This window comes from Pundamilia nyererei, unplaced genomic scaffold (assembly GCF_000239375.1).
Source record: "Pundamilia nyererei isolate P.nyererei 1_Seehausen unplaced genomic scaffold, PunNye1.0 scaffold00063, whole genome shotgun sequence".
Taxonomy (NCBI): Eukaryota; Metazoa; Chordata; class Actinopteri; order Cichliformes; family Cichlidae; genus Pundamilia; species Pundamilia nyererei.
Window position 1 is genome coordinate 783575 of NW_005187464.1, and position 9253 is coordinate 792827.

At 37.6% G+C, this 9253-nt stretch overlaps 1 protein-coding gene across 2 annotated transcripts in view; it reads left to right on the top strand.

Moving 5' to 3' along the window:
* Positions 1-1298: 1298 nt before the first annotated feature.
* LOC102209762 (protein FAM222A-like) overlaps positions 1299-9253 on the top strand; it is a 31996-nt gene continuing 24041 nt past the window's right edge. For both annotated transcript variants that reach the window (XM_005735202.1, XM_005735203.1), the window contains exon 1: positions 1299-1420. The gene's annotated coding sequence lies outside the window, so the exon portion shown is untranslated. The remainder of the gene's footprint in view (positions 1421-9253) is intronic.

The following is a 9253-nucleotide window of genomic DNA, read 5'->3' on the forward strand; positions in this document are numbered from 1 at the left end:
ATTTTATTATAACTTACCTATTTGGAATTTATACCGTATATAATCACGAAATATTTCGAAACTCCCTCCGCTTCAGTAGCCAGAATTGCTTCCCATGATCCTCCGGGAGGAAGCTTCAGCGCGTTGCCGTAGGAACGTGACGGCAGCTGTGGCAGACGCTCTCCGCTCCCTCCATGTTTTTAACTCTGTGCGTCCCAAATCCTCACAGCTGTTATTTTGCTCGTGAAAGATATACAGCTTCATGTCACCCCTGGAAGCTGAACATATTGTAAATTTCCTCTCTTCCATTCGTCATGACGTTTATATGACTTTCTGGCTCGCGGTCATGCCAAATGTTGTATTTTTTTTAATACTAAAACACTGCAGCCTGAACATTGGAGGGACATTTTGTTACCGTTCTGTCGTGCGGAATAATGCTTAAAAAACAAACAAACAAAAGGGGTTAACTTCCAAAGTTATTACAGTGAAGTCAACCTAAACTAAAAAGAGTAAAATGCGTCTTAATTAGCTGACATAAAACAAGACCAGACCATCTTAACCTTGCCTCGTGACTTTCTCTCCAAACTGCTCAACCTAAGCTGTCCATCTGATATACTCGGTGTAGGCTCTTTACCTTACAATATAAATAACATTTCCGGTGATTGCTGTTATATAAAATTGAATTGAATTGAACTGAATTGAAGAATATTACAAATGAATTAATAAAGTGAAATGGCAAAATTGACTTTGGCCAATACAGAAATTAAACGATGTACAAAACCTGAAAATATGGAAAAATACAAAATTAGAATAAATCTATGTCCTACTTGACATTTGAAATGTCTAGTACCTGCAATATCAAAACTGAAAACAAAAGAATGTTTTTTCTTTTGTTTCCTTGCTTTTTGGTTGTGTTTGTGCATATTAGGTGACGGGGGAAAGGACTAATGGGCACTAGGGATGGGTATGAGAGCAATAAACAAGGCCGGTTGTAAATTGGTTTGGCATAAAATTTAAGGAATGGACTTTTTATATTGACAGTGCCATATTAAAATGCTCCCCACCCAATTCAGTGAGAAATAACACTAACAGTACTGACAATAATTGCACTTTTTCTTTAAACATCAGTGCATTGCTCCAAATGCACAAATACAATGAGTGTTATATGCTATATGCAGGATACAAAAAAACAGAACAGGGCTGTAAAAGCATTCTAATGCCAGCAGATGGCGACCTGCTGCAATAAGAATGAATTCTTCTGAGCACAGAAAAGCATTTTTGAGTTAACATGAGGAGCTTGACTCGAGTCAACGTGAGCACTGTGGCAAATAAACAGAAGCATAAAAAGGCCTTTTGTACTTTGTCCCTTCGCTGCTGCAGATATCTTCGACAAGGTCAATTTTTTCTCAGGAACAACAACCCATCTGAATGTTTATGTGCGGTAAGTGATCATCTTCACTATTAACGTGCTTTGGGTTGTGCAAGCCCTTAAGCAATAAGTCTCTTATTGGCTTGTTACAGAGAGTTATTAGGTTTGCCCCGCGGCCCCTGCTGGTATTTAATTACCCTTGCACTCTCTCCTTTTCATCACGACGTGGATGATGGCTGCCATTGCCAGTAGGTGAAAGAGGAGACTTCACCAGACCTTAATTAGTTCATTTGCCTCTGCCTGCCAGGCACAGATGGAGCTCTTTATTACTGTCACTGCCAGGCTCATTCTGCTATGATGATGAGTGTCTTAAGAGGAAGAGCTTGACATCCTAAAATGACACGATGACATGGCCAAAACAGAATCGGTTCAACAAACTAACCAAAAGCAGTTCTATTTTAGCCAGTTCATCATGGAGCAAGCCTACCATATTATAGTCTCATCCCTATGAGATCACAGTGTAAAGATAAAATCTAACCACCTATAAGGTTTCACTTTAGTCTTTCTGTTTATTCTTCAATAAGGCCTTTTTGTTTGGGGTGTGCTTGCAGTTTCATGCCTTTAATAATTGTATGTCTGTTTATTTAATCAGGTAAAAATCTCACACAGACTGAAATGCTTTATTTAAAGTGAGAAGGCAGCAGAGATTTTAATAAATATAACTAAATAAACAAATACAACTGGCACACATGACAGCTTTATTTGTTAATTTTACAAGAAAGTGAACAAAACAACAAAAGCATACATTATAACATAACTGTTTTCCTCCTTTAAAACAGGCATAAACTCCCTCAGACAAACCACTTCTCCTTCCATAGAAAAAGGGGCAACATATTTAAAAACTTATTTTTCCTTATTCTGATTCTGTGGTATATAAAAAACAACCAATAGGAAAGTATGTGGACATAGAGGGATGAGTGTACAGAGAACAGTGAAGTACATGATTGATGCTATCCAGCCTCTTTAGTTTAGATACTGTGGTTTCAGCAGATGTCTGTATGGTTACAAACATTAGAATACTGTACATAGATACATATTTGTATATTTGTGTCCCAAGTAGTTCTTAACATCATCATTATCTTGGCGCCAACACATAAAAATACAACATCAGTATACAATCCTTTATGGGGTTAATGTCACACTTCCCCATTGCCTATACAGAAACCAGTCAATTTCATTGGTCAGACTGGGTGATCTGGATTAAATCAAAAGAAAAGAAATCATTCTAACTACAATGACAGTGATAATTTTAGCAGTACATAGAAAAGGATAAATGAAGGTAGAACAAAACAAAACAAAATTTCCATCAGGAACAATTAGTTTTTTTTTTTAAGATATTAAAGGGGAGTCTGTGTAATTAAATTCATATTAATTCATCTTTAGTCCTGACATGAGTCATTATTCAGTGAAACGGTTCATAATGCATCCAGTCTTGGGATAACTCAAGAATATTCTGGTAAGATAGATTTAAGTGATCATCCACAATATTAATAATGTGCAGATCTCTTCTGTATCTTGACTCTGACCAGTCTGGGCATTGACACAGGATCTCTGTGGGTGTCTTTCACCAGGGGCTAATTTTACCAAAATAGACTTTGACTATGGTGCAAATAAACCAAAATAGTCATGTGTCTAAATTAATCCATTGCGCTGACTTTCTCGAGCAAGACTGTGGTACACTGTTTTTGTTGCACAGACTTACTTCAGAGAAGAAATCTAGCAGCTAACCACTCAGCTATGTTTACTGCGGCAGGAAATGTTTGTCTTTTGGAAGAATTCAACAGTTTAAAGGTCCTTTTAGATGCTGCCTTATTTCCCAGCAGGTCACCCCCGCGGATGGATCCACGTATTTGATTTGACACCGGTTTTAACCCTCCCATTTATCTGTGTTCGGGACTGGCACAAGGAGTCCACCAGCTTGTAACCCCCTCCTGGATGAATTCAGCAGTAGACAGTAGTAAACAAAGAGTGTAACCATGAAAAGGATAAGAACAAGTAATGACAGCAACAGTAAACAGTGCAGGAAACTTCCTGTTACATAAAATCTCAGCGCAGTGCAAACCTGTAGCAAAGCTTTGATGCTGTGGTTTGCTAATGGAGGTGGGCAGACTACTTCTGTCATTTACTTAGTGAGCTTAAGGATAGCTTTAGTGGGCAAACAACAACACCTGACAATAAAATGTACTTTTCAAAACTGCTGTACTTTTTCACTGAGTTACCACTGTCTCTGAAACATCTTTCTCTTCTTGCTCTTGCCGGGAGTCACATATTTTGACTCTCGTTTTCTGCTTTTAGGTTTTGGAGTCACATCAGACATCGGTCTTAGGCTTGAGTTAGGTAAGGGTTGGGAAGGGTGTGTGGGGGTGGTGGGGTGGGGGTTCTACCCCTCTCACTAGCTTAGGTCCTTCTCATGAATACTTGATTGAGTTGGGATCTGTTGGAGTTTGGCAGCTGGATAAATTCTTTGAGCCATTAGTAAACGTTTTGTGGTGCTCTATCTTACTGGTGGAGGCCATATGGAGATGTGCTTTGCCTCCAACAATGTTTAGTAGAGTGTTTTTTAAATCTGTCAAAGGCTCTTATAAAGTAGGCAAATATACACTATATCCAGACTGCTAGATTATAGAAAATGGTTCATGAATAGAGTAATGTACATCTACTCTATAATTATGCTCTCTTAAGAAAGCACGCTGGTGGTGGATAATGGGTTAGGATTTCTGGATGATCCTTTTGCAAGCAGTTATGGGGCCAACTTCAGGATCAGGATCCCATGTTTAGCTACAGAGGAACATCGTTTGCGTCTTTAGCACGAACTAAAAGTGGATTTTCAATTTAGCGGCCTGTGATTAACTAGAAAACTATTTCCCATCTATAAATTCACTGCTCAAAACAGGGACATCAGTTGGCATGGTAACCTCATTTCCCATCTGCAGGCCTCATTCATACTGAAAAATGACACTCCGGCAGCTCTCAAGAAACAATTCAATATTCCTGCCGTAACAGCAGGTCAGAGTATGTCTTCTCTAAATCTTGGTCATATCTTTCTTAGGAAATAACAAATGGCATGTTTAGAAAGGCTTTAATTTGCAGTGAATATGATTTCAATTGATTGATTAGTGTATACAGTGCTGAGTGCAGGAGTGTGTTAAGTATTGACAAATTTATATCTAGAATGGTCTTTGGCATCTTATTCGACTTCTGGAAATGAAAACACTGAAAACTCTGTGCTGGATCATGGCAGACTTTGACATATTGGGTAAAATACTTGCAGAAAGTCAGTTCCTTAAAGCTTGCTGGAAACGCATACAAGGAAATTGGGTAGCCTTTATTAACGTTAGATCTCATTTTCAGATAAATGGATGTGTAAATATAACAAGCTGTGGTTTTACTGGAGCTTAAGATCAGGACTATTTCTTGGCCAGTTGCAGTGACTTTCTGTAGTCTTTAGATGCCTCACCATTAGAAGTTACTGGCAGCAATCAAAGACATTCGGAAACTGTTGACTCATATAGGATGGGGTGGTATATATTATAAATGTTGTTAATACAAACAAATGTATAAAGAAACAGTTTTAAATAGCTCTGTATAGCATTATTATCTCTTTGACTTTCAGTTTCAGACTACTGACCTTGAAGAAGAGATCAGAGGTCAAATGTGACAGGATTTGGTGGTGGTAATAATATAAAAGTATGACTGTACCCAACAGCCACTTAGTTAATATATTGTATGTTCACACTACAAACAACAAAGTTACAAAACAACAATGTCTCTAAATAGTTGCTAAAGCTTTCCTCAAGTAGTCTTCAAAATCGTTCCTGGGCTTGTATACATGAAAGTGTAATGCTTGTCATGGTGACAAGCAGTGGCACGCTTCTGCAGTGGTTAGAATTGATGACTCACAAAAAGAAGGTCCTCGATTTGAATCCACCAACTTGCTTGGCATCTCTGTGAAATCTGGATGTTCTCGGGTTGGTTATTCTAAATTGGCCACAGGTGTAAGTGCTCTGTTATCCCTGCAATAGACTGGTGAACTGTACAAGATGCAATCCCGGGACAACTAGGATAGGCTCCAGCACCCTCCATGACCCCATATTTGATAAGCAAATAAGAAAATGAATGGAAAAGAAAAGAATTTGAAATGTTCGTGACATTGTAGATTCATATTGCCAGCTTGTGCACAAAGATTAGAGTGTGTTCTTGTAGGCATTACTGACTCCGATCAAAATGCATCTGTTTAAAAGAGGCAAGCCTTTCAAGCCTCTTAATATAACGTACTGCACGATTACAACAGATGGAGAAGATAGAACTTTACTCTCAGTAGATGTAGAAAAGGATACTGTAGATAGCCCTGCTTGATGCTCTGAATAACAATGTTATTTCACAAGCATTTAATATTAGTAGCTTAGTAGCTTTGCCACCCTTATTGTTTAAACTAACCACAGAACCCATTGTTATGTTGCTGTGGCACACAAGAATATTTCTGGTACACACACGAATATCTTTGCTGTTAAGACTGGTCAGATGCACACATTGCATAGCTCCATTTGAAGATGCTGTTCGAGGTATTCTTGAGGTATAATTACAACTTCCAGATTATTTTCATTTTTCTAAATTTTCTTTCATTTTGTTAAACAAATAAAAGGGGCAGCTCCGTTGCTTACGTTTCCATATTTAAACATATTTACCTGTTTAGCATTTGTAAAATTATTGAAAAAAGTTATGATCCTACCTTTGAGCTTATAAATTAGAAGAAAGATTAATAGTACCTGAAATTAATACCCCTCCAAAATTGTTGTACCTGGTCCAAATCTTTGCTCTTGCCATTTTCCTCCTTTACTACATTTTTGGCATTTGTGTGACAATTTTATTGTGAAATGATAGATGAAACAGGCTACAACTGACATTGCTATACCTGGCAAATTACAGTGTTTTTCAGTGGTACTATTGGGCTGCACAGCTGCAGACTATAATGTATTACTTCTCCCTAAAGCCAACCCAGCATGGGTCGACACTGAATCATCTTAACTTATTCCTGAACTAAGACTAAGACACATGTACTCTGCAAATATTAAAAAGCTGAGAGAGGAAACACCTGATCCATTAGATATTGATACTATTATAATCTGGTGTACCATTTCTTCAGTTTCTGGTTATAGCCTAGCATGGGATAATAATGACTTTAAACCTGGAAAAATGGACGAAGGCATCTACCTGTAGCCCACCAACAGATGGTATGTTTCAAAATGATAACTTAATCATCACCTAGATTACTACTTGCGACAGGCACCACTTGTGGGGGCTCTGAGCCCTTGCAGGTGGGATGCAGACAATGAGGTGAAAAACATGACGTGAAGTAAACCAACAATTGCCTTTACTGACAGCTCCATCCATCCATCCATCTATCCAGCCAACCAAAATTGTAAACATAGAAAAGTACAAAAAGCAGAATTCCAGAATGAGGAGATTGACACATGAAAAACAACTGAGAGGATTCATTCGCAGGATCTAACAAATGAAAAGGGAAGGAGAGGACTGTAGATACACAAAGGACTAATTTAAAGCATGACCAAAACATTAACACTTAAGACATGAAAGCTAGAAAGTTAAGCTCACAGGAATGCTCATGCTCATTGCATTGCTTCTTGTTTTTTGCTAGCTTCAACAAAAATATTGTAGTTTTGGAACAACTTTAAATATCCTCTGAAGTATACATGTAATGTGCCAAGATAATGACTTTAATGTGCACAATTTTTGTTTAACTTTATTCTTTTTTTCTTGTGTGGGTGTGCTTGTTTAGTCTTTAATTCAGTGTTACTTGCTATAACCCCAAATCAAACAACAATCTCTTTATACTCTGGTGAACAACAGAAAACAAACAATTTGATTTTTAATGCATTATGGCACCAATTCAAAGCAACAGGGGTCTTAAGGTGATTTATATTACAAGCAAAAGACCTTTCAGTATTAGAGAGATGACCCCCAACAATTAGACAACCTTATTTGAGCAAGCTCCAGGTAACACTGGGAAAGAATTCCCTTTAACAGAAGAGAACATAAAGAGACAAGGACAAAGCACAGACTATGGAAGAAAGAGGAACATTTTTAATGACATGCAGATGTGGTCTATAATTCACAGGAGAAGAGGTACTCGTTGCATCATGGGGGGTAGCCAAGCCTATAATTGTTTCTTTAAAATGCCTTGTTCACTCATCAGAGACACTTACGGTGAAACACTCCTGACATTTTCCTCGCCACATTACAAAAAATACATGGTAATAAAAACATTTAAAATCCCTCCTTCCTGTATGTTGCAGTGAGCAGTGAAAAAGTGACACTGAGCCATGATGTGCAATTCCAAGGCCCTGAAAGTAAGACAGCTAAATAATATTAAACTCCTACTTTAATCCCTTACACATGTACATTTCCTACTATGTTATATCACTGTAAAAGGCTTATATTGTTTGACACAATCTCTAGATACTTCAAACAAGCACACTTGCATAGACACATAAAAATGCACAGGTACATTTACCTCCCCTCTATAATGCAATCACCTCATGCAGTCATGTCATTAGACTTACAGCATGTTCATTGTGGCAGCCACTGGGCACTATGATTAGATTTAGGCTGGGTGAGTAGTCAAGCATTGATTGTCATTTCTATCTGAATATGTCATATACCTCATGTCCTTAAGGGTAACAAGACACAAGGCTATTATACTGATAAATGCTCTAATTTTAAATGTGTACCTCAGGGAGCAAAATGTATAACATAAAGCAGAAACACAGTCTGGCACACACTGTTATTCCACTTTCTACAACATCTATATTTGCATTTCAAGATCTAGATTAACTGGTTTCAAATAAACTTACAGTTCTGCTGGTGTTGAATTACTGCAATAACGATGGCTCCATTCAGCGCAGTAAACTGTGTTAATCCCAGCTTTTTAAATGTAGCTATTGGCAGCATTTTAGGAGAAGAATGCACCACTCGAGCGCTACCTTTCAACGTTTCCGATCCAGCAGTCATAGCGAACTAAAATCTTCTTACACTGACAAATACAACTGGTATTAAAAAAAAACAAAAACAAAACAAAAAGTAAATTCCTCCTCACTAACAGTTAAAAAAATATGAGCCATCAGTCCAGACAGTCCCAGTGAAAATGCAAAATAACTCAGCTGTGAGAGTCCAGACGCTTTTCTGTCCAAGCTCCTGAGACAACTCAGCTGTAGTTGTCTCAACCTTTGTTGTAGTAGTAGTAGCAATAGTAGTAAAATTAGTTTGCTAATGCTTCAGGTACATTAATCTGATTATTTGCATTGGAAATGTATTCCTGTGCATTTTAAATTCGCCTTCTTTGATGTGTTGTAGATTGTCATGAGCTTATGTTGAAAACAGGCTTTTATCTCTGAACTGATGAGTCCTGACTTTTTTAAAGGTTACAGTTTGTGATATTCTCCCATATTTTACAGTGTATCTGTTGTCTCTCAGTCATTACCTGACAGTGTTAAGTAAAGGGTATTTTCTGTTTACCTTAAAGTTACCGAACAGTTTCAGATGTATAAAAGATGCATTCAGATGCATTCATTAGAAAATCCCCTACACCATAAAGTAGTTTCGTCTTATTCAAATAGCCTACAATAGCTTTACAAACTAACAACAATAATGACAGCACAATGACTTTGTAATAATAAGCTCATTATACACTCACAGATACATTACAGTTGTCTTCATGTTACTTTAGCAAGGCTGAATGTGTTCTGGGTTTGTGATAGTCTAGCTGAAGAAAATAGTGTGAGTTTCTGTGTGTGTGTGTGTGTGTGTGTGTGTGTGTGTGTGTGTGTG